This window comes from Branchiostoma floridae, chromosome 19, assembly GCF_000003815.2.
Source record: "Branchiostoma floridae strain S238N-H82 chromosome 19, Bfl_VNyyK, whole genome shotgun sequence".
In the NCBI taxonomy this organism is placed as follows: Eukaryota; Metazoa; Chordata; class Leptocardii; order Amphioxiformes; family Branchiostomatidae; genus Branchiostoma; species Branchiostoma floridae.
In genome coordinates this window covers 12,028,135-12,053,331 of record NC_049997.1, presented here as the reverse complement: position 1 = coordinate 12,053,331, position 25,197 = coordinate 12,028,135, and the positions used below count along the sequence as shown (strand labels likewise).

Sequence of the window (25,197 nt, the reverse complement as noted above, 5' to 3'; positions counted from 1 at the left end):
CAGAGTCAGACTTTTGCATGGTGCACAACCAAAACAGTAAAAAGCTCATTTTTCCAACCACGTACCACAGACAAAAAGGCAAAAATACACAATAGGTCTACAGAAACCCAATACATTTCATGCAGGCCTGAGGTCTACGAACTCTTGTTAGTAAAGTACACAGCTAGAGACGAACCGTAATGTTCTATGAAATGGTTTGGAATGTTAGGAATCTTTTTAAGTTTTAAAAGTCTTATTGTGAAATCTCAGCAAGTATTCCGTGTTGTCCAGGGCAGTGAAAGAACAACTCCCCACAGAGGGTCGACAAAAAGGAGCAATATATTCTGTCTATCCAAGAGTCTTACAGAGATGGACTGACCACTGACTCTCTAGTTTATGTACACTATTTGATCATCCTTGGGGGGTCAGACATCAATCCTTGATCTGCACAAGGAACCCAGTACAGTAGAAGCCAGTTAATTGCACAATGGATTAACGCACACTTCTGTTAACTGCACGGAATCCCAAACCAGTGTGGTCCAGCTAGATAACTTTGCATTATTGCACAAGTCGGATAATTGCACAAAATTCACAGGCAAATAGGCCGTGCAATTAAACGGCTTCTACTGTACATGTATTATGATGTAAGACCACAACCTCTTCAAAGTTACTCTCCACGCAGAGGTTGATGGGGAAAATCATTAGCTTTTTCTCATATGCCATTTTTCCTGTCAGGCAACCCAACCAAAATCAGCATATAACAAAAAGCTAAGATTTTCCCTTTCAACCACTGCTTGGAGAGTATCTCAAAGTTACCACTTGTATCCTGAGACATGTCTGGCTACTACATGATTGGCTAACAAGATCATCATCATCATCTTGGATTCAGCCCCACCTGCCCTCCATAGCTCACAAGTCTTAAAAATGGATTGCCCAAAGGCCAAACTTCTCTGCACTTCTCAGACACTAAGTTCATCTCTTTTTCAAAAGGGTAGAACGGTTTTGCTCTAAATGTTCGGAAGTAAGATATCACCAGTTCCCCATCTCAAAGATGTATTACACTTCATCACTAGCCATTAGTCTTCAAGTCTGACAGAAGAAGAAGAAAGAAGAGAGTAGAACTGACCACCTCCTCCACTGGCCTCTCCATCCCTACTAACAAATGTGTGGAACACATGGTCAGAGTCCGAACCCCCCCTCCCCAACTACCAGGGGACCAGTGGAGCCAGCCTGTCTGCTGCTGTATTTGTGCAGAGCTAGGAGGTCTGGGAGGGAGACCCAGTTTCCTGGCCTGGGAAAATACCATCAGTCTGAAGGAGGAGGGGCAGAGGGAAGAATATACAACTTAGGAGTCCATCATCTCTTACACATGGTGACCCAAGGGCCTGATGATGGACAGGGGGTGTCCTTTATATGCAAGAAAAATGCACATAAAAGCAGGTCAGGCCCTGGGAGTAGCACAAGGACCTTCAAGTTGTCCATACTGTTCTGAAGCTTCTCTCAAGTTCAGTTCAACATCTGTAACCTTCCAGGTAATATGTAGCTTTGATCAGTCAATTCTTCCTGTGTAGCTTTAGCACTTTCTTGAACTTCTTTGAACTAGGGCAAAGCTTGTCTTGTTTGCGTACTCTGTAACAATAATATTGAAAGGAAATTGTGCATACAAAATATTGATGAACCAGTGTGCTTGGCCAAAGTCTTGATTTTGGCCCACCCAACCCACCTCTTCATCTATATCATCTATATCAGTTGTTCATTCATTTATATCATCTGTTCATTTGTTCATTCTTTCATTCATTCACTCATTCATTCACCTGCTCACTCACTCATTCACTCTTTCACATCCTCTCTGATGGCCCAATCTAGTCATAGTTTTTACCGATATCTGTGGAGATGTTGGGAGGGATCTGGAACGTTGGCTGTGGGACACCTGTGGCGCTTGCAGTCATTAACAGCTATACAGCCTAATGAGCCCACGTTATATGCTAATGAGCCCTCCCGAAGTCGGGACGCATGCATCTACACGCACACGGAAGTTGTCGGGGACCCCTGCTAAGCTATCAGGGACCCCTGCTAAGCTATCGGGCGAATACTCAGGACCTTTCGGCAGAAATTCTGCCGATATCTTCATGGCGATATTGCAGTTCCATCTACACGCTGAAAAAAGCTGTCGGCAAGACTCAAGAGGTTGGAGCTCCAGGCTACCCTTGCCCCATCCCTCTTGCAGCCCACTACCAGGGTGGTAGGGCCAATGACCTTAGACTTGATCTGATTACCAACACCATCAGTGATCACACCCTGGTTGTAACTCCCCTAAGACCACCTCTAATGGCCCCCTGTTGGTTAACCCCCTAATGGTGATTACTGTAAGGAAGTGGATGATCTGATCTATTACCATGACTACTATAAATCATAGTCATAGAACCATGTTAGTCTCTGCTAGCCTGGTATCCAGCCACAGTATAGCTCCCAAAATACAAGAAGAGGACAGAAGACACTCGAGAGCTATAATACGGCTGGATACCAGGCTAATTAGTCTCTACCAGACACATTGGGTTACTGTAAAAGTTGTAAAAACTTATCATTTGTGTCAGAAGAGCTAGCCAGCAAAATTTTCAGCCAGTATACATATATATTGGCCATTCTACATTCCCCTTTTCATAAGGTAGCCAGCTTTTATTCCCAGTAATTTGTGTATGGAAAGCCGTCTTATTCACGTAATTTGTAGCGATTTTCACCAAATTTTGCAAGATTGCCTTCCTTGATTTTAGCAAAGAGGTTCTTCTGAATTCAGTGTAATGCATGGTCGGGACCACCATGCAGACTCACCCAATGGTTCTGTTAGAACTAGTATCTTGAAGTAAGAATAATGCTATTTCTCTAGTAAAACTAGTCACAATAATGGCTGTAATTTTATTTTAGCAAAAGCCTGAATGGGATTTTTTTTCTTCTTGTCTTTCTGTCTATATTGTCAAGGTCTGCCAGGCAGACTCCTGGAGACTTGGTAAGATTTCCCTAATCTTGTGTTTTCAGGCCGGACCTGAAAGATGGTCTTGATAAAAGGGAAAAGGCCGCTGCAAATTGCCAACATGCTGTCAAAATAGGATGTCTTTTCTTTTCTAATGAAGGGGTGATCCGGGAGCGTTTGAAGGCAGGGGGATTGTCACAGCGGGAGGGGGGGTACCACCAACAGTACGACCAGTAAAAACCTTGTGGGATCGTGGGTAGACACTGGGTAATTTTCCACTGTACTGAGCAGATCCCTTCTTCGCCGAACCAGGAAAATAAAAGGAAAACACCGAAATTTGCATCATCATGGCCTTCATCTTTGAAGTCCAAAACTTACAGTGAGAAAAAAACTGTGATTAAAGTAAAAGGCTGCATTTACGCTAGACAAACAGTTCAGGGTATGTAGTGAAAGGTGTTGTTGGTTTTGCAAGTTTTCGTTGTTAACAATAAGCAAAGAAATAAAAAGTCTTCATTTTAGAAGGATGTTACTGATTTCAGTAAGAGTTCAAGCTTCAAGGGAAAAAATTACGAAAATTTTCCTAACTTTCATTAAATGCACGAGTATTACATGTATATATCAAAAATAATGTTTTTGAAAAAAAACCTCCTTGCTGCTAATATGAACTAGATGTATATAAACAAGGAGGTTAACCTCCTTGATATAAAACACCTTGGTGTTTGCTGGAAGAAAATTCTTCTGAATGGTATTGGTTTCTTGCCCTATCTTATCTACAATGATGAACTCATATCTACATATTTCATTTGTACCCCATTGACAAGGAATTCCTTATCTCAGAATTCGACCACCTCGGCTTTGCAGCTAATAATGTTTCCTTAATATCGTGGATATTCTAGCTGATTTCTGATGAATGAATATTCACTTTTGTTTTGTAGAGAACGAGCATTCCTTGTTAGTCACTGAAGTTAATTTCTTTGCATACTTTTATCTTCAAAGTGTCGATTGTCTTTCATGATTACAAGGAAGTTGATTTTACCCTTGCTTTTTCCTGATCTTCAACCTGCTTTGTTGTTTTTTTTGTGCTTTTTTGAGTTGGACACTGCTTAATCATTGGATGTGTATTGTTCATAAAATAAATATTAGATCAATCAAAAGAGCTTTTTATGATAAATGAAAAAAAAGGTTTTATCAAGTTGGATTCAAAATTATTGACTTCATACATTATACTTTTAGGAATGCTCCATGTCATATATTATTTTTCCAAAGAAAAATTACAAATACATCGTTAATTTCATCTACTGTACACTCACAGAGAAGTTCAAACAAATAAAAAACAATGCACATTTTTAGCTTTTTTCTCATGAAAACAAAATGTACCTCTTTGTGAATGTCAGTGTATTTCATTGCCATCATGAGTTTCAGTCTTGAAAAAGAGAAGACTTCTGTGGCCTTTTTCAATCCCTAGAGTCCCCCAGACCCCCCATAGTGAAGTTTGTTGCTCTAAGGTTTACCAAGTACCTGCCAATGTGTTCTCACCTTGTTCACACCTTGCTGTGAAGTGGGGTCATCATGAATAAGGTAAACAAACAGGTCCCAGTGGTCTGTAAAGTGATCACTTGGGAGATACCACTTTGCAATAGGGGTGATTAGATAAATCCTTCAAAGCAGATCTTTTTCAGGGAAAAAGCAACCAAGTTTCTGCATTTATATATATTTTTAAGAAATTAAAATCATAAATTTGCTTTTACTTCAACCAAGGACTTGAAGGAGGTTTCAATCAAAATATTATCGTCTGTGATTTTGAGTTCTACATTATTCAAGGAAGTTTTCCTAAGATCGTGGAAAGATTTATATGCAAGTTAGCCTATTTCTGGGGTGATACATTACCATATTTGACACCTAAGCCTCAATATGATAGACGTATATTTTAGCGGGATTACCTTATTATCTGTTTGAATTGGAACAATTTGTTTTCATTGTGGACGACTTTCGCCAAACTGGATATTCATGAGCAATTTCTTTCTGTTTCTGCAGCCCTCAACTTTCGGCTCACCTGTGAAAATCGGTGTACAACTTTGGAGTTCAAACAACAAGTCAAAGAAAGCAGAGAGTGAATTAAGGTAAGATTGACTAAGACCATTATTGGCTATTCTTTTAACTTCTAATAGGAAAAGAGACTTTATTTGTTCCAACGAGACTTCATGTGAAACCTTTCTTGGTCAAAATGGATCTTAAATACTGTAAATTCTTTTATTTATGTGGAGACTTTTATTTCACAGAAGGAGGGGAAAAGATGTCTTGACTTTGACCAAGGAGTTTTTCAACCTCCTTGCTTTGACTTTGTGTTTGAACTTCGCAGTTGAAACACCGTAGTTCAGAAGTAGAAATGCAAAACACATACCTGCGGTGTTGGGATTTTATGGCAAAAAGAAACCACAAATCAGGAAAATAAAACCACCGTAAACATTGCAAGATTTATGACAGTTAGGTATTTCTCAGTAATAAGAAAGACAGAATAATGCCCCAGGTAGTTCTAGTTGTGTGACATTTATTTATTAGGGGCTTGTTCATCGGGGCTTTTTTACACATAGGGTTATGAATGTGGCAAATGGTAAAATGTTATTTGTATGCTGTAGTCAGCAAATAACATTCCTTGCTTTTAGTAAAGATTCTTCTAACACTTTTGAGGTTTTGTGAGACTTTGTGATTTGTGTGTCCTGGTATATCCTGGTATGGTGTGTTCTGGTGTTCATTACTTTGTGTGTCAATCTTTTACTCAATGTCATTGTCATAAGAAGTCTTGCTGTGAAGATGATGGTTTCTGGATCAACATGGTACAAAGGGGAAAGTCATTGATTTCCTAGGTACAGGTGTGGGGCCACACTCCATTGACTAAAGTGAATTTTCCCTTAGAAAGCTTGAGTTGGGGAAGAAGGAGGAATGTGGTCTCACAGGTCCTTTAACCATAGTTAGGATGCCTCCAAGTTGTGCACATGTCCATGCTCATCCAATCAGGGTTAAAAGGGTATATATAAACACTTTTGGCAAAGGCTTGTTTAAGTATTTATTATATAGCCAATTCAGTAATGTACATTGTATTTCAGAAATTACTAAATAAAGAAAAAGTGGTCATGTTTGAGAAAACCCCTAGCGGTCGGCCCTACAGGTGGGAGGGGGTCATTAACCCCAGCCAGGAGAGATTGTATAAACACAGGCTACAGTAGCCTCTCTGGGGCCTTTTTTGGGCTCGTAATACACTTTTGTTGGCCATTTTTTTTTTTTTTTTGTACTGGTTCGCTGATTGCTGGCCTTCTCTGATTCATCGGCCAGAAAAAGTATGTTAAGAGCCCAAAAAAGGCCCCGGATAGCCTACTATGGAGGCTAGGCTACAATAAGTGCAGCTGCACTTTGGCATTCAGTTGCTTCTTCCTTACAAATTACGCGTAAAACTGAGCTCCCATAAAATTACATTGCTATCCAACTGCTTCTGGAAAAAGACACCTGTATTTTCATTCATTGATCTACAGTTTCTGTTTTGGAAATGTGATGGTAACCATATTGTTGCCCTAACCCAGCCTGCCCATCCTGTCCTACTGTACATCATACCTAGCTGAAAGGAATTCCTCCCACCAGATTTGTGGGTAGAACATTATCTTGTCCAGTTTGGATGGGGTCATGGAAAGGGTATGGCCTACCTCACAGCAGTCAGGTGTTCAGGTGCATCTATCAATAACATCCATGGAAGGAGAGGAAGGGGTTATTAGCATCAAGTGCTCTACACAAAACTGTAGTCTGGTGTTCTAAAGAAGAGACTAGTACTGGTAGGCTATGATAAGAATGGATAAAAGGGGAGTACGGGGAGTAAAACTATCACATGCACTGTGACAATGAAAATGAAATTTTCTAAGGTACCCTACATAGACAGGGGTATATTCCACCCATTGAAGTACAGTGTATTCTCTGTACATTGAAGTACCATCATAATGTACCAAATGGTTTGGTCCTCATGGCTCTTTTTAGGGTAAGGTTTTACGATTACCTGAACTAGTGGCCACTTCCGCTCTATACAGCAGTACTAGTAGTAGTCAGGTATTTCTCACCTTAGTACCTTAGGGACCGTACGGCGTTTAGTGAGGGGGGAGGGCCGGTCGCCAGAGGGTCGGGTCAAAAAATTTTTGCATGGCCCTCCCCCCAGGTAAAATTTTTTTTGCTAGGCCCTCCCCCCAAGACAAAATATTTTTGCTTGGCCCTCCCCCCTCCTATCAACTTTGAAAAAAAATATTCAAGACGCCAATAAAACACTGCCCTCCCGCATTTGGAAATGTGCTTTGCGTCATACTTTTTCATGATTTTCATCGAGAAGCAGATCTCTCACCCATAGTAAAAAACAGGAAAACAGAATGGCTCAAAATATCTGCTAAATAGAGGGATAAATATCTGCTTCATAGAGGCATAAATATTTGCTTTATAGAAGCTATTTCATTGTTTTGATATTAAAACAACACCTAAAAAGCATTTGTACCTGGATTTCTAGTAGATTTGCGCCACGAAGCGGCGCGCGCCCCGCTCCCTAAATTTAGGTATTGCAAGCTCGCGGGCCCATGCGGCTTGACGGAAACTATTTTCAATTTACATATATTTTGGACTTTTTCTTGGTTCTGTGGTGGTAATAACTTACGGTACATCAGGGGAAAAAATGAAAACCAAAACGACAGCACGATTCGACTTCCAAAACTGTAGTGGGGAGGGGGGCGCCGACGCGTGACGCTGATTTTCCCACGGCGGGGTAAGACCGGTCGCCTCTCTCTAGCCACCGGCGGGCGTGAGACCGCAGACTTGCAGGAGATCTTTTAGAAATGCCACGCTTTTTTTGCCACGATTTCCTGCGTTGCTTTTTTTTTTATTTGCTGGTTAGATGACATTTCTATGAAAAAAAAAAATACGAGGGTTTCAAGTTTTTGAGAACGACGTTCCGAACACCATGTTCGGCGCCAAAGACACGAAGAATCGCAAGGTAACGTTAGGTCCGGGAGAATTTTGAATTCTTGACCCTCTTAAAAGCTATTTCCTTCAGTTTGAGGAGATATTTTGCTGACAAACAAAGCTAACTTTAATAGCATTTCAATTTAGAAATACAAAATTAAATCCCCCCCAAACACATTATCACGATGTCGGTCATCAAAGGCGCGAGGCCGGTCACGTCAAAAGGGATCCAGGGAAATTTGCAAATATTTACCCTCGAGCTCTGAAACGCCATTTCTTACATTTTGAGGGCAATAAGACAGGGGTAAATTTTGCTGGCAGACTAATCTAGAGTTTGATAACATTTCTGTGCGTGAAGAAGGTTTTCGAGGGCGTCATGCATAAGCCCCGCCCCCTCCCTTTCGCATTTTCACTGTATCCCGAGCGCCAACCTCGGGCGATCCCTTGCAGAGGTCCAGAAAAATTTTGAAATCTTGACCCTCTGAAACGCCGTTTCTTGGATTTTAAGGGACATATTTTGCTGGCAGACCAAGCTATTTTTTTTTGCTTGGCCCTCCCCCCAAGTAAAAAAAATTTTGCTAGGCCCTCCCCCTGGCAAAATATTTTTTTGCTTGGCCCTCCCCCCCCTGGCGACCGGCCCTCCCCCCTCGCTAAATGCCGTACGGTCCCTTAGTCTTGAAACTCCTTAATAATCTTCTCAAAACACGTACATTTTCTTCTTTTTCAACTTATAAAGTTAGAGATATACCTTATCAAAAACGACTCAGGTGTGAAATTAGATACGACTAAAAGAAAACACATCCTTATCAATATAATTCATAGCCTATGGCTAAATAGTGGCAGTTTTGTGTTGATCCGCGGATACAAAATGAAGAAACCCTTAAGTACTTTTAATCACAGGTGACGTAAATAAGTATTGTTGACTAAACAGGTCGTGTTTCAGTAAGACTTCATTTCCCTCTTCCCTTTTCCTTTAGGCTATACCATTGAGTACTTCGGGGAGGGGCAGGGGCAAATTGTTATACCCTAATAGCATTCCTGACACAGATAATGCCTTCTTAATTAAAGAGAAGAAAACCATCTAAAAATGTTGAAGAACAAGGTGAGACATGCATAGAGAGTCAATTTTTTATTTCTTATGTGCTAAGTGTGAATGAATCTTTTTTTTAACTTTACTAAGTTTATCTTACCATCATGTTCTGATACAGTTTTAACATTCAACGTACAACAAAAGACAAAATGTAGGCAAAAAAATAAATGGAAGATCCAGGTTTCTAGCCAATGTGAGTCCTTCCGCCCTTTGACGGAATTTTGCTGCTGGGAATGGACAAAAAAAGAACCAAGCTGAGTCTACCATTAAAATCAAAGTAAAAGCAATAGCATTTCAGAGGGTCAAGATTAATTTTCCTGGGAAGCATGTACTCTAGGATCATTGCGCCTTTGATTTTCATTAAAAATCCACAGGGGACGGGAAAAATTTCAGGCTGGCTAGACCACTGGGAAGAAGATATTTCAACATCAGCACTTTTCCTGAGCATGCTAAGTGTCAAGCATTTCATTACCGGTAATCTGCTTTTAATTAGAAGATATACAGCTTAGAAAGGTTTATAGATAATGGATACAGTTGAAGAGATTTCCTCCAATGACATGCAGGTCATAAGTAGCCATGCAGGTTGGGCTTTTTTGTAGGATAAATTTGCAACAGTGGACTGGAAAATAGGGTTATATAGCAAGATATCTCTAAGATCAAGTGTGCACACTGCTGTCAACTTATTAAGTATGACTTTTCCCATTGCTTCAGGAGATAACATACAAATTTTTTCTTAGCTTTGCAATTATTTCAATTATCGATTCTTACACAAGTCATAAACTATGGTCCCAGTACTTATGAAATAGAGTGAGCGAATAGCCCACCCTGGAGAAGGCATTTCAGATATGCTGACAGATACAAAATTGGTTTTCACACGATCTTATATAATCTGAAGACTTACAACTCTTACAAATTAGGGGCTAAAGTACATTGTCAAAACAAATCATAGCACATATAAAAGATTCAGAACTTTCAAAAATGGAAAAAAAGTTGGTGTCAGAAGTGGGATTTTCAAACCATTCTCTGCCGTCCATTTTCTACTTTTTTTTGTTAATTCATGTAATTTGCCGGTATCTTTCCTCAGATCTTGTGTAATTACAGACCAATATCCCTACAACATACCTGCGCATCTCACATGTCAGTACACCTGGATGCACCTGGTAAGGACTGGCACCTTGGGAATCAGGCCTTTGTTTTAGGAAAGTCAATTAGTTGATTTATCTCCGGAGTGTCGTATTTCTAATGACATAGTTGAATCCTTTTTGGAAAGGCATTCCTAGCCTGGGTACCATTCGATTACTACTGTGCTCTTTACACTGACTGAGCTAGAAAGATTTTCAATCCAGCAAGTGCAAGGAACACCAGTTGTAATCTGATATTTTTATTCTCCAAGAAGAAGTTTCAGTCAGGGGATAGTAGTGGCCGGAATTTCCTTTGGCTGCTTCCCTTCGAGGATTTTTTTCAGGGCAGCGAGTGTAAAGAGTCCCGGAAGTAATCAAATGGCACCCATGCTAGGAGATTCTTTGATAGGGGGTATAGTCATTATCACCTGTCAGGTAGATAAAGCCTTTTGGTCATGTTTTACAATTTCAACTTTGTACCAAATACTGACAAAGGTAGTACAACAATACCCCTACCATTAGGCAAGGAATGAAGGATATTTTTCATCAATTGTAGGTATGCCATTAAGACTCATTTGTTATCTAAACGATTAATCATCAACAAAGGGTTGACACTAATTATCACTTAAAAGACACTCCATCTATTTAACCTTTTATAAAATTTGGTCAGGTGAAATGCCCCCATGTCCTTTTTTCAATTTCTTTCCTCTGAAGATTCCTCAATGCAATAAAAACATGTGGAAAATGCAAGTCGTCTAAAAGCTACTTTTTTGCTACCACCTAACTTTAAATGTGCTTTCCAATAGGTATGCCTTGTAGTCATTTCCTAGATTTAAAACTAGAGAATTATATCATTTGTGAATTGAAGCAAAATAGTTAGAGAAAGGATTTGTACATCTTGTCTGACATCACGCAAGAAGTTTCCAGAATCCTTTTTAATATGTCACGAAAATGTTCCCTATTAATCCTAAACAGTCTATGGTCCACTTTACACTTCAAATCTATTCATGCAAATACTTCAGAGTTGTTGGAAGCCTTCCTATGACCAAAATACATCTTGACGTGGGATAAAAAGCTGTCGTTGTCCCGATATCCTAAGTCTCGATATGGTGAACTTTGACATAAAATTGGGCCTATAATTCAGACATGACAAGAGAAATGACCCCCCAGTCAGTTGACCTGTGAGAAGAGAGATGGAACCTCAGATCGCTCACTCCTATCATTCTCCTATCAGTCCACATAATTACACAGTAGTCTGTTACTCTGTACCTCACAAAGGAAGAACATAGATCAGCCCATTTTCTCCTGACAACAGGGCTGATACATCACACTACATCAGGAATGTGTGTATGAAATACAACACCTGATACTTAACATACAAGTGTAGTCATTGTAGGTGATACAATTACCACGTAGATGTAGATGTTAGATATAGATGAGAGAGTAAGAGTTTTGGTAACTATATTTATTTATGTGTCTATACTCCCCTATGCGTCATAAGTCACACAAATGCTTCCTTGGGAATTGCTCTGTAATAAATAGTATATCAAACATTTACAAACTTGGCCTTTAGTTATCAAACCAACTGGGTTCAACACCCTACACAACTCGGCCTAACACTAAGTTCCCCCAAGGATGTTACATAGTTGGTTCGCCATGGTGTTCGGCCAAGTTGACCAGCAGTTACCTGCAATTAAAAATTTTAAGTGGAAGTGTCATCCTAGTTAAAGTAGTTTACGGGGACTAGCTCCTATTCTCCCTCCTCAATATGGAAGGCCCAGCAAACTGACTGACACTCAGGCTAGGCCAAATCATCCTGATCCCACCTAAAGTCAGGAATGTACATTATGTGTATGTATGAAATACACCCATATGCCACAATCATGATGTTCATCCATCATAATGTTAATCTACACACTAATCATTGTGGATGGAGACTGTAGAGGATGAAGATTTAGAGGTGCGATACAGCAGATGCAATTTGTCATCATCCAATGGAGATAAAGGTAGGTTCCTGAAGGGTCCGACAACTCGCAGACAAAGATGACCCGGAGGTATTGTTGTACTGTGGTGTGAAAAAAAATAACCCATTTGAAACAAGTAGGAGGGTACACAGGAAACCCAACAGTCAAGAGATTAAAAAATGATAGAAAATGAAGGGAAAGAAGTTATGAGAAGCTACTACAAACAAACAAAAGATTTTATCTTCGAATAGCTTACCTGTGACCCTTAAGTTATTGTCTTTTTCGTAAATTCCTGGAAAGACAAACTTTTTTTGCTTTGTGTTCAGATAAACTTCATGAATTGTTGTGCAAATAAATTTTACCCAACACTTAAAGTAGTGCAGTTCAAATGTCAAAAGTTAATGATTAGTATTGAGGGTGGGAGTTGGTACTGAATTATAGCCTAATAGCAGGCTAGAAGAAGTGATCAATCAGAGCATTGTTGAGCATGTGAAAGGTGCTCATCAGTTGGATCTGTGGTGCCAGACTACAAGGCCTAACATGTCATTAGGAGCACAGGTAGCAATCAGGGGTCATGTGTGCAGGTGTACGGATTCCTCACCTCACAGTAAGGTGGGGATTACCACATACCTGGATTCAGTTTCATCTGGGGGGGGGGGGGATAAGATCTGTATCTGGTCCGACCACATCTAAACATAGCCTGATGAAATCTCGCTTATAGCAGCACGCCCAACATCTACCAGCTTCTCAGTTACAGCCCCAGACAGCAGAGTTTATGTCACATAGACTGTGTGTCATTCAGTCTATACAGACTATGAATTCTACGCAAGCTAATAACGGCAAGACTATTACAGTAGTACAATACAGAATACTGCTCAATACAGAATACTGCTCAATACACAGACTAACCTAAACAGATATACATGTACATGTATGTGATCAGAACAACACATCTTTTTGTGTTGCCAAAGAAGTCTAGAATTTAGGACACTTCATTTCTACTAAAAGATGATATGGCTGTAGTGTTGTTGGAGGATGAGGGACTGTGATGTTTGAAAGTTGGAAACATTTCTGTCAGAAGTGGTCCATGTACATGTACATGTAACATTACATTGAAGTACACAAAACACACTTTCTTCAAAATTTCAATTACTAGTATCTGTTTGTATGACATAACCAGCAAACTGCTTATGGGTGTAACAAAACCATAATTCCATAAGACCAGACTGATAGGTTTCATCCACTCACTGTAGGATGGACCCCTGCTCTTTTCAATTTGATGTGCTTGAGATGTGCTGTCCTCCAACACCGAACCTCTAGCTTTACACCCCATCCAAAGACTCCCTTTACAATACTATAATACTATAACTAGGTACTCCATTACACCTGAGTCCAGGGGGATAAATTCCCAAGGGCACAACACTGGAACCTGCTAGGAATTTGAACCCAGAACCTTAAGATTGTCAACAATCTTTACCACTCCTTCAGTCCTTGCCTCCTATCTGTTTTCTAACGTAAGGAATCACATGGTTTAAAGGCATCAGTCCACTTTACAAGATTGTGAATGGTTGTTCCATCTTGGTAGCAAGTTGTGTCAGTTCCACAGTGGGAAGCCATGTTTATCTTTATCAGGTGTCACTACCCTTAACAAGGTGTGACCAAATGCATATATCAAAATGTGGATCATGTGGAGCGGTCCCAAAGCTGGCTAGCCACCCTGTCTGGTACCTAGGGTCCATTCCTCATTTCCTGACTGGGTGGGCATTCCTATAGTTGATGGGTTCTGCTGAAATTCTTCTGTGTCTCCATAGATATTTAGCCTGGGTACCATCCGTATTCTACCGGGGCTCCTTACACTCGCTACCCCGTGAGTGTAAGGAGCCCCGGTAGAAATAGGATGGTACCCAGGCTATAGATATTCTCCAAGGAGATGAAATGTGTGGCATCAAATGGCTGAGTGGAAAACCAAAAAGTTACAGTTCCTAGACACAATGTTATATCATTGGGAAACACACCTAATACGACTTTCCTCACTCAGGTGTAAAATTGCTTTACTTGACCTGTGTTGGGGTCCTCAGGTAGAAGGGGTGAGAGGAGATGGATTGGCTCCACCTTCCACCTTGTTTCTAAGATACTTTGATTTAGTTTTGCGAAACTTCGAAACGATACTACTATATTTTTCAAACACTTTGGAGTGAGCTCTTCTTTACATCAGCTTGAAGTTTATTCAGAATGTCAAGGACGTTGAGAATGTGAACCTCATTCCTACTATAACTGGCCTACTATTAAAATCTGTACAAAATGCTAAGTCCTCAAACTACATTATGCCTGCAAGTTGATGATGCATTATTCTTATTCACCATGATGATAAAACTTTGTTCCTCTCTTAACAGAAAAAGGAAAGTAACCTTCCAGTGATACAAACTTTCTACTTGTAAACATTGGATTCTTTTTTCTTACAGAATGATCCTTAGAAAGTAGAGAATTTTGAATCCATCTATTTTACGCATAGTACATCTGACACATTTATCTATGTCTTATGGCATTCGATTCCTCTTTTTTCACTTTCAACAATGCATAAATCATAGAGAAAACGCACAATGGAAAATGACGCCAAATTTTCGACACTCCAGTCAACCTCCAAATCGTGCATCCTGCAACAATGGGATTATGCAAATTAGAGACAACCTAGAGACAATGGCCGCCTGGTGGGTGAAATGCATTAGCAAGTACTTATGGGTGGACCTTTGATGTCCAATGGAATGTATGCATTATTTCTGAATGGGTTTTCTCTCCAGGAATCTGTTCCCTGCTGAAGTGAATGGACTTAGCCTAGTTTAGCCCTCCCCACAATGCAGACACTTCCTATGTGCACACCGCTCTATTGTTCTCTTTCATTCCCTCGATTCCGGTCGCTATTGTCGCCCCGTCGGTCGGCACGCTCGCGAAACGTTGTGTACGCGCTACGAACACCTGCCCGTCGGGAGGGTCGGAATCACGAGCAGGGTGTGCAGAGGTCGCATTCCTGTGTCGGAAGGACACGCACCCCGGGTTGGGGGCAGGCGACGGTGTTTGCTCGTCTTTTCAATGTCTGCGATCCATTCCTAAACAGTAGCAAACTCGGGATGTAAATCAATGGGCTGATCCTAAAATAGATACTTCTGGAATGATGCGAAAAGAACCAATAGTGTCCTCAGATAACATTGCAAATCGGATCAAGAGGGTGATAGAACCTCACTGATTTGATGTTGTCAAGCCTCAAGGAGGTTGAAAAAACCTCCTTGATGTTGAACAAAGACAAGAATGTTTCGACTTTAAGGATTGGAGAAAAGCTGTCCATGTACAATTTTTTTTTTTTTTTTTACAATTGACGGAACAGTTAGAAAACTTGTCATCATCGATGAGACCACTGGATGTTGACATTTCACAAAAATTAAGAACTTTGGACCTTGTCCATCGTCTTCATCGAGTCATTCTCTTGTACTGGATAACAGTAAAAGTATCACAGCTACAGAGATGAGCTTTCATTCTAAAATTGAGAATTGATAGTCGTGCTCCAACCATGGTGGTACCCAGGGAAGAGCGATGCATAGTCTCTATCAAACTCCATTGGTTGATGGAAAAAATTGTATACCTAGGCAGTAGCAGAATTTTGTCAAATGAATTGAATAAGTTACCAGCTACACTTTTCTAGACTTTATTCACCCCGTTTTGCCAAATTCCTTTCAAGAAGCAAAAGAGCCTAGTCGAGTCTGGTGGAGACTTCCCGATTCCTCGCACCATGTGGCTACATCGGATCAGGCCGGACATCCATTGTTCGCGCCCATCTCCACCAGTCTCCCCAAGAATGGGCGCACGGTGAATGGTGGCGCCAAGGATTCTCCATGGCCGCCGCCGACAATCGTGCCACACACACGGCCATTCAGGCGCCGCCCGCCATTCTTTTTAATCAAAGAGCCGAGTTGTTTAACGATTTAATTGGGGAGCAAGGGAGGTGTGCGAAGGAGCTATTGTCGGCATTGTCGTCCGTCCTGCAGGGACCCAGTTGGAAGCACACAGAGCTCATCAGCACAACAATCCCCCAAACTGGGAAGTAAAGTCCCCCCAGTCCTCTCTATTTTACCACCATTCTGTTAAAAACGGAAGCGCCCTTTTGTAGGAAACCATTAAGTCCAATTTCCCCTCCCTGCGATGGTGAATTTGAAGAGTTTTATTACACGAGTTTGTATAGAAGGAGACAACGGTTGTTCGTTTACATCATTTTCCTTTTCAAATATTTGCTTTAAGTGGAAAATGCTTAAAAATTACTCGAAAAAAAGATCTCTATAAAAGAGTGAATTTGAACAGCTTTGAGATGGAATCTTTACATGACTTTGTGTGGCAGGAGACATTGGTTCAATCGTTAACATCTTGTATGTCACATAAGAGGGAGAATTGATATTGACTCTGTTTAAAAGACAAAAAGATGTCTCCACAGGAGTCCAAAACTAATTAGCCTTTTCCATTTAATCTAATTCACTCATTAATTTCATCATTATGCCTAAAAAAGATGGCATTAATTTTTTTTTCTCCTTTCTGTACAGATTTAAAAGACCCGAGTTGTAACTTCCTTGGTAAACAAAGAAAGTGAAAGTGAAAATGAAAGTGCAAAAGATAATGTTACTATCAGGGAAATGTATAAAAAAAGTGCTTTCAGCATGGAGATTTTCATAGATAGAACCTCCTCGCTTTTAGGCTGTGGTCACTACTAGTATATTTGAAGACAATTTTTTGATAATCATCATTGATGATTCAGCTACATTGATGAAAGTACTAGTATAGGTTCAACATTTTTACATTTTTGGTAATTATTATACTAGCAACCCTTTTGTAGGCAGGAAATAAGAAGAAAGGGTGAAAAGCCAAGGATCCTAAATTTCATTGGTTTTTAGTTCTCAAGAGATAACTTTCTGTAAGATGCTGTCTTGTTGCTCTATTAATGACTTTTCCCAAGGACATATATCCCCTGCTGTTTTGACGATCATCTCGCAATTCTCTGTCGAAATGGGAATTTTTCGACAATTCTTGTACACCTATCACTGTTCCCTTAGCAAAGCTGCTTTGTGCTGGTACAGGTTTTATGGTTGGTTAAAAAGACCCAGAGTTGAACAGATGGTGCAGTTCCCAAAGCTGGATAGCCTGGTTAACAGGTCCCTACTGTGGCTGGTGACTGGGCAGTTTACACAGTAGCTTGATGGACATACATGCAAATCTAATAGGGACAGTATCCAGGCTATTCAGTAACGTCATTGGTCATTGGTCAGGAAAGTATGGGAGAGAAGGTCACTGTGTCCCCAGGAATTTGGCCAAGCTCACACTAGTCACAGGGTCACTCCCTCTTTTGGATGTGTGTTGGGTTCTTTAACATACAGGGGTTTCATGCCTGAGAAAAGGATTGGTAATCGGTCCCTCACCCAAAAAATATAATGTCCTTGCATATAATGTCCTTGACCAAATCGGCTCAACCCAACACCCTGGACAACTGTTCTACTGGGTTTTAGGGTTCGGTTGGGTTCAGTTCGGTTAGGTTAGGGTTAGTGTCAGGGTTAAGGTGGTGAGTTGAATCGAGCAAGGTGTTGGGGGTCGAGTTGGTCTGATTAAAAGAAAAAAAACAAGTTGGTAAAGTTTACCAATACTAAATGGCTGAAGAGTCCGACATCCCCGAGGTACCCCAATACATTGGACCAACGACTTCCCCTTCATTTTTCTGTATCGTATGACTGGTGTACCGTACTTCAGAGTTTCAAGTGTCAGACAACCCCTGAGGCACCCCAATATATTGGACTGACGACTTCCCTTTCAATGTAGTTTTCTCTATCTGTATCATCTGGCTTCAACAGCCTTTCAGACATCAAACCAGTGACATAAGGTTTTATTCTGGTGAGAAAAATGCCTTCGGACCTTTGTACCATATTTTTCACCTTTGCCATCAGAGTTTACCACAAAGGACAACAGCTGGCCTTGAACTTCTCTCATCGAAAAAGAATGTACTGGTACCTTTTCAGCACAAGCTGTTGGTTTACCATAATTATGGCACAGAAAATTATCCATAATAATGGAGTCTAGGAATTCATAAAGTACTGTTTGACTGCAGTAAATGCCCAAACATCTGTTCTCATGGTTATTACCAAATTTTCAGAAATGTTAAACAGTCAGAGATGCAACAGCTGTGAGAGTAATTATCTTATGTCTTTTGTCGACATAACAATTCAAAAAGACAACAGTTAAGAAGCATACTTCATTGTTACTATGTACTCAGACAATAGATGCATTTGGGGGAAAGTGGCTAAAACAGACAACTTCCTCTTATTGCCTTATTCTCCAGTAAGTACTTTTACTTTTTTATTTTTCAAGAATGTATTGTTAAGTAACTTGAGTTCAAAGATACAGGTTGTAGTAAGACCTCAAGTTGGCTTTAAAGATGTACTTAATGCTCAGAGACTTAACTGAAGAGTTATACTTTATTTAACTTTCTATGTTAATAATGACAATTTAATGGGTTTATGATGCTAAATGAACCCAACTTCTCCACTGACATACAGTATAAAAGCTTCTTGCTGCTTCTAAGGAAATGAAAGCTATTAGACAAAAGACAATGAAAGACAACAACCTTAATGTTCTTGCTCCTCAATTACCCGGTAGACCCATTTGTTAGACTACTGAAAAATGTTCTGACTTAGTGTTAATATTACCAAATTGTCTCCTCCGTCCCACCCAAAGTCTTCAGCCTTCACAATAGCGCAGACAGAGTGAGATAGAAGACAAAGAGAGCCCTGAATCTCAGCAGAGGTATCCGATGTGCTAGCACAGCTGTGTGGCCATGTCCTTTCCTACACATACTTCACCCTGCAACATGGCAACTGGGGCACAGGAGTGACCAGAAACATGCTCAGATTGTCTCAAGGTCCTTGAGAGTAGCCTGGGCACCTGTGATGATCATGAAGGGGTAGAAACAGTCTCCTGACTCCCGGGATTCCAACCCATGCCGAATCCGGGCCGCCAGATCACAAACCCAAACGCTAAACTGTTACGCCAAAAGGCTGACGGCTGTATGACATCGTCGTTTTGGCAGTCCTACTGTTCTATACACTACTACCCCTTTTCGTCCTCGAATCTCTGAGTTCGATATCCCTGTGTGGCACATCTTTCAGTCTGTTACTCACAGTTCGGTGTGGGAACCAGTGTGATAAAGGCGTAAAAACAGTCTCCTATTAAACTCCCAGGATTCAAACATGGGCTGCCAGATCATAAACCCAGATGCTAAACCGTTATGCCAAAAGGCTGACGGCCATTTGGCATGGTCGGTTTGGCAGCCCCACTGTTACACACCATCTTCACTAGTGTGCACTCACCCTCCCCATATGTAAAGCCACTTGTAGCAAAAACGGAGAGCTAGTAGAACATCTCACAATTTTGCCCTCCAACATCTGCTTGGACATTACCTGTGCAGAGAGTGTAAAACTTTTTCACCCCTACCAAAACTTTTTGAATGGAACAAACCAAGTGCAAATATGTCAAGGCCCTAATGCCTAAACCAAAGATAGAAGACAATTTTCTTTCTTTTATTGTCAGTTTTTCAATAATAGCCCAACTGTCCACACTTCAGTTACCTTCTAGGCAGGATTCACGCTAAATCAACAATGATTGAACAGTGAATGTCGCAGGTCACTCTCACGCCCTAGTACAGCCTCAAGCTCCGATACAATCACTTAGCCTAATCTAGGAACACCCACATTAATTCTATAACATTATAGAACCTTTTTTGGAGGCAAGACTTAGGATACATTCCTCTTGCCGGTTGGTATAAATCCGCAAAGTGTACGCTGTTGTTCAAGAGAGAAGATGCCGCACTGTAGAGGCTTGTTTTTTATCAGCACGATCTGGCACCTCGGGTAGTAGCAAGTGGGTGGAGTGACCAAAAGTCCTTTAGGTCAACGACCAAGGAGGATTGTGTTAAAACCTCCTAGGTTTAACGTATCTTAAGTCAAGGACAAAAGTTAGTGTGTTGGGTGCGCCACAATGCAACACCCACATAATAACAACAGCGCTTTGTCGCGGACGAGTCACGTGTCTTATTTGCCCGAAGCCACGGCCCACTCAAACTTCCCGCCTTTTTCGTGCTTGACCTATCTTCAGAGACACACGCAGGCCATGTGAACGCATCTTTTTCCCAGTCCCAGACACAACGGAATGTGCCTTGGGTCATCCTCAGTTAAGTTACAGGTGCTTGCACTGTCAAGCGGGTCTGCTGGGGGGTTCTGCCTGCTATGACATAACCTACAATCATTACATTTTCTAGGCAATCAGTATCCTGTCGTCCCCCTTTTGACCCGGGGTTGTGACGTAGTTGTGGGAACTGGATGTTGTCAGGTTAGGAGAATTTGGTCGCACAGGCGTTATTTCATTCCTATTGACTCCTAAAGGTAGCAACTCCACCTGTTCCCATGGAAAAGGAATCTTCCACCGTCACAAGACACAAAAACACAAAACTCTCCTTTCTTTTCTCTGGAATTCTTGACATTTTCAAGTAATGACAAGACTAGAACAGCTGGACCCCTAAGGGGTTTCCCTAATCATCATTTTTATCCCCAAAAAGTTTATGCAAGTTGTTTAACCTGTTTAAATGCCAGGCATATACATGGCCATTTTTCTTTTAAAAGTTATGAATCATAATCATGAACTTTAAAACAGTTATGCCTTGACTTAAGTCTGGTATGAGATTTGGAAAGATAATGCGAGGACCATGTAAGAGTCCATATCATTGTCTTACGTCTATATATACCACCTAAGGGTATACATAAAAGAGGGCGTTATTATCGTTATAAATACCTGACCAGCTGTTGTACATGTGTATGCGCTATCGGTCATTTGACGTCATATACCGGCGTAGGATATATGATATTTGTATGGACAGACAGGGTAACTATAGCGATGTATCGTGGCGGCATGGGAGGAACGCTAAGCTTTATCTTGTCCCTTTGTCCTGCCACAAGCCATACATTCCTTACAAGTCGTCACTGGCACAGAAATAAAGACCCCGGCACACCTCTGCAACCAACCGTAGCTAACACACATATTTTTAGCTTCTCAAGGTTCAATTATACCTCACACAAACTTCAAAATATCTGTCCTAAAATCATAACACAAAGACTACCGACGATACAGAAACTTCTTCCCATACCATTGAACTTATTGTAAATGTAGATATCTGACACATAACGTATTTCAGTGATCCGTAGAGTTTAACCTCTGTTTGCTCTTTTCCGTGTTGTGCGATGAACTGATTTATGATTACAGACAGACAAGGTTATCCCATTGTGTTTTGCCATGTCAATCAACCTGCAATAATCACTCGATGTGGGAGGGTAGGAAAAATTCTACCACACCGGATGGGGGGGGGGGGTCAATCAATTTAATCTTCAATTCAGTCCTATTGTAAAGTATAAGACTCTGTATGACCTTACACTGATATGTTTTTATCAAACCTCTTTTCAAATGATGATTTGTTTTAACCTTCATCTATTGACCGGTCCTATAGACTGCTTTTCATTGGACTCAGACTAAATATAACATGACATTATTCAAGTCCTTAGTAGTAAATCAATTACGAATTATCCTCACACATACACAATGTTACGAAAACACATAACGAGAGGAAAGTTGCCGTGACGTAGTTTGTTCATTCTGGTCTATCAAGATTGTGTTAAGAATTTGACTACGTGCATTCCGCCAGGTATTCTGACCAGGTATAGTAGACACCTGTCAATTAGGGGAGGCCAAAGGTGAGTTAGGGTCATGCTACAGGAAATCAGCACCACTTTCTTCTCCCTAGGCAAGGTCGGCATGGCGATTTTTGTTGACAAACACAAAAGCTGTGTACATGTATCAAGTTTTTACAGGAACTAAAAACTGGAAAACTTAATGCACTTCCTTTTTGTCTGTGAATGGTGTATTGGTCACTTTGCACTTTGTGAATAGTTTTGTCAGGTTGACAATTCAATCATTAACAAAGTTCTTATCTTGGCATTAAAATCTCTTGTCTATGTTCATAGTACTTTTGTTATGATATATTGGTCACTGTCGCATTGAAGGTAGTTGGGGTAAATATGTATCTGTCAGATATGTCCGTTCCTGTATCAATATCACTTGTAATTTGTCAAACAAACAGAGACTTATACATTTTGTATTTCCCTTTTCTGTACCTTCTTTTTCTTCCCAGTTAAAGAGGAAACTGCCCAGGATGTAGAAACTGAGATTTCAGTGGGAAGTTTGAATAGAGAAACTTTGTTTTGTGCAGTTCAGGTGTAAAATTCACAGACAACATAGGGAATTGCTACCATTTCATGATGATATCATCCTGATGATTAGGTGAAAAACAGTAACCTCAAAACTTGCAATTCTCCAGAAGTGATAGGGTGATTTGGCAGATTGACAAGTAAACAACATATTAAAACTTGCATCACAAAGGCATGACTGCATTTTAACCAGAGGAATATATTTGGTACTTTCTTAATTGGTAAATGTTGAGACCGAAGTTATCAAATTATTGATTGACTTCTAGAACATAGTTCAGTATGTTCCGATCTGTAGAGGTCGTCAACTTTGAGGTCATTTTGGGGTCAACCACCTGTAGCCTGCATACCTTACCCCCTGCAAAGTTAAAGTATGTGGGCAATGATATACCCCCATAGGGAGATTAGGCAATGTTTTACCCCCTATAGTGGGGCCTACGTGCTTCATTAGAATTTCTCAACGACCCGAAAATGGCATTGCTAGCTTTTTCACAAGGAGAAACTTGGTGCTATCTTGCCAGGTGTGTATATGAATAGATTTTTATCTTAGACTTTGCAAAAGGAACTTCTAGCCATGTCACAAGGAGATATTTGGTGTCATATTACCAGCTGTGCATATGAATATGCCTTCATTTAAGTAAAGAACTCATAGAAGGATTTAATAAATGAACAGTCCATAATATAAAACAGTTTTATTGCTGTGGAAGGTATACAAGAAGGTGTATGAGGATGTGAGTACACGTCAAGGATAAGAGATGAGGATGTGAGTACACGTCAAGGATAAGAGATGAGGATGTGAGTACACGTCAAGGATAAGAGATGAGGATGTGAGTACACGTCATGGCATTATCATAATTTATGCAAGCTCTCGCTATTACTGGGAAATGGTTGTTGGGACAGGTACTTGAATTTTGCTCAAGTAAACTCTTCGTGTAAACAAAAGAGCCTACACTTTGCAACTCAGTTTTTAGGTAAGACATTTTGTTTGCAACATGTCTGGGGTGTGTACATATCAACTGTAGAGACTTTTAGGTTGGTTCTCACCTTACCCAATCTTTTAAGTGTTGTTACGGCTTTCGAGGAAGTGGAAGACATCCATCCACTAGCAAATGTACCTCAGTCTTTGACTCTGGCTTTCCTGGGCGTTGCATCATATGTTGCCATTGGAACAAAGTCACGTGATCTTCAGAACTTCAAAGGTTTCGCCTCCCCCTTGACAGATAAGGACGGGGAGTGTTTTGTCAAGTGATAGGCGAGAAATCGCGTCTGGGATCTTATCGCTAGGCCAGCGCGTGGCCGTACCTCACGCCCGAGCGTATGAACAAACAAGACGAAATTGATTTCCAATAACACAACCACTGTTATGCATCATAAAGCTCTATAAAAATAGATTCACAGACCCTAGGGTTATGTATATTTCCTGTCATATGAAGTGTTTTTAATAATCTGAGAGGTTTCGACTACTATGGAGTGGATTATATCGTTATATTTATTACCGAAATCGATAAAAGCAGCCCAATGTATTGGGGACCAATGAGTCACTTGTTTAGCTTGTTCATCATAACAGGGTGGATCTTCTTTACACTAGAGCCATCGCCAGGTAGTACCGTTGGAACTGCACCATACTGGAGCCATCGGTGTCTTCTTAAGAAGTACAAAAGCCAGGTAGAAAAACACTTAAGTCTGATCTTATCGCCCCGGCGGCACGTGGCAGTTTGTCATGTCTGGAGTACGACTTAACTTGAGCAAACAGCTCGGAAAATCTAGTCCCAACTGGAACACACGCATTTTAGATGAATAAAAAATAACGAGAATTGACTATCAGCTAGAGCGTCAACTATCCCAAAATGATAGTAGTAAACTTTTAAGTTTTCTATGCAGCTACTCGCAATTTTATTACACATTTTGACCAAAATTTGGTGATCGTTTTTCAGGTCTGGCGAATGGAAATTGTGCATTCTAATCAAAGGCGACAAGACAACACTACTCAATAGTGAACGATAATGATAGAATACTTTGATACATGTCAGCAATTCCTTTATTTGTCCTCTTGTATTTCAGGTGTGCGAACGGGAACACATGCATTCTAATCATAGACAACATGACCATCACCCAGTAGTATTGATCACTGATAAAAGCGGAAGGAAGACTTTGACACGCGTCAGCAATTTTATCACTGACCAAAGTTTGATAATTGTTTTTCAGGTGTGCAAAGAGCAGACTCAGACCAGTTAGCTGAAGGTCCTCTTGAACAGAGGTGAGTGTTTGCAACGGACATATTTCACATTAATGAATATGGAATTATGTAATTCAGACATCTTCAATTGAATTTGGTGTGGTAAGTTTGAATTATAAGAATGCAATGTGCTTAGAAAGGTTATTCCTTTGTGAATAAATCAATATGAATTATTTTCAAAGTATTTACTTATGACTGTTTAGACTATGATTGTACTTAATTTTGTAGTTCCTGTTCCCTACAAATAGAATAGCGTAGATATTAGACCTGTTATGTAGAACTGTAAAGTAGCAATCTGTTATGCAATAAAGTTTGATTTTTTCCTTAAGTCCTTACCACCTTAATTACTTTCTCAGAATTACTTGCATTGAGTAAACATGTATCGACTTCTATGTCAACTTCTTGCAGCAGTGTATAAAATGAATACTAGTAACTAAGAGTTGACAGCAAGTTTTAAAAAACTCCTTGTGCATTTCTAATGTGGGAATGGATTGTGAAATTCGGTCAGTTTTCCCACAATTTGCC

General features: G+C 40.4%; 1 long non-coding RNA gene across 1 annotated transcript; it reads left to right on the top strand.

Annotated features, from left to right (window-relative positions):
* Positions 1-1,037: 1,037 nt before the first annotated feature.
* Positions 1,038-24,744, top strand: LOC118406691. Its single transcript, XR_004830064.1, has 3 exons — positions 1,038-1,511; positions 4,982-5,067; positions 24,642-24,744. It is a non-coding gene; the product is annotated as an uncharacterized LOC118406691 (long non-coding RNA).
* Positions 24,745-25,197: the final 453 nt, after the last annotated feature.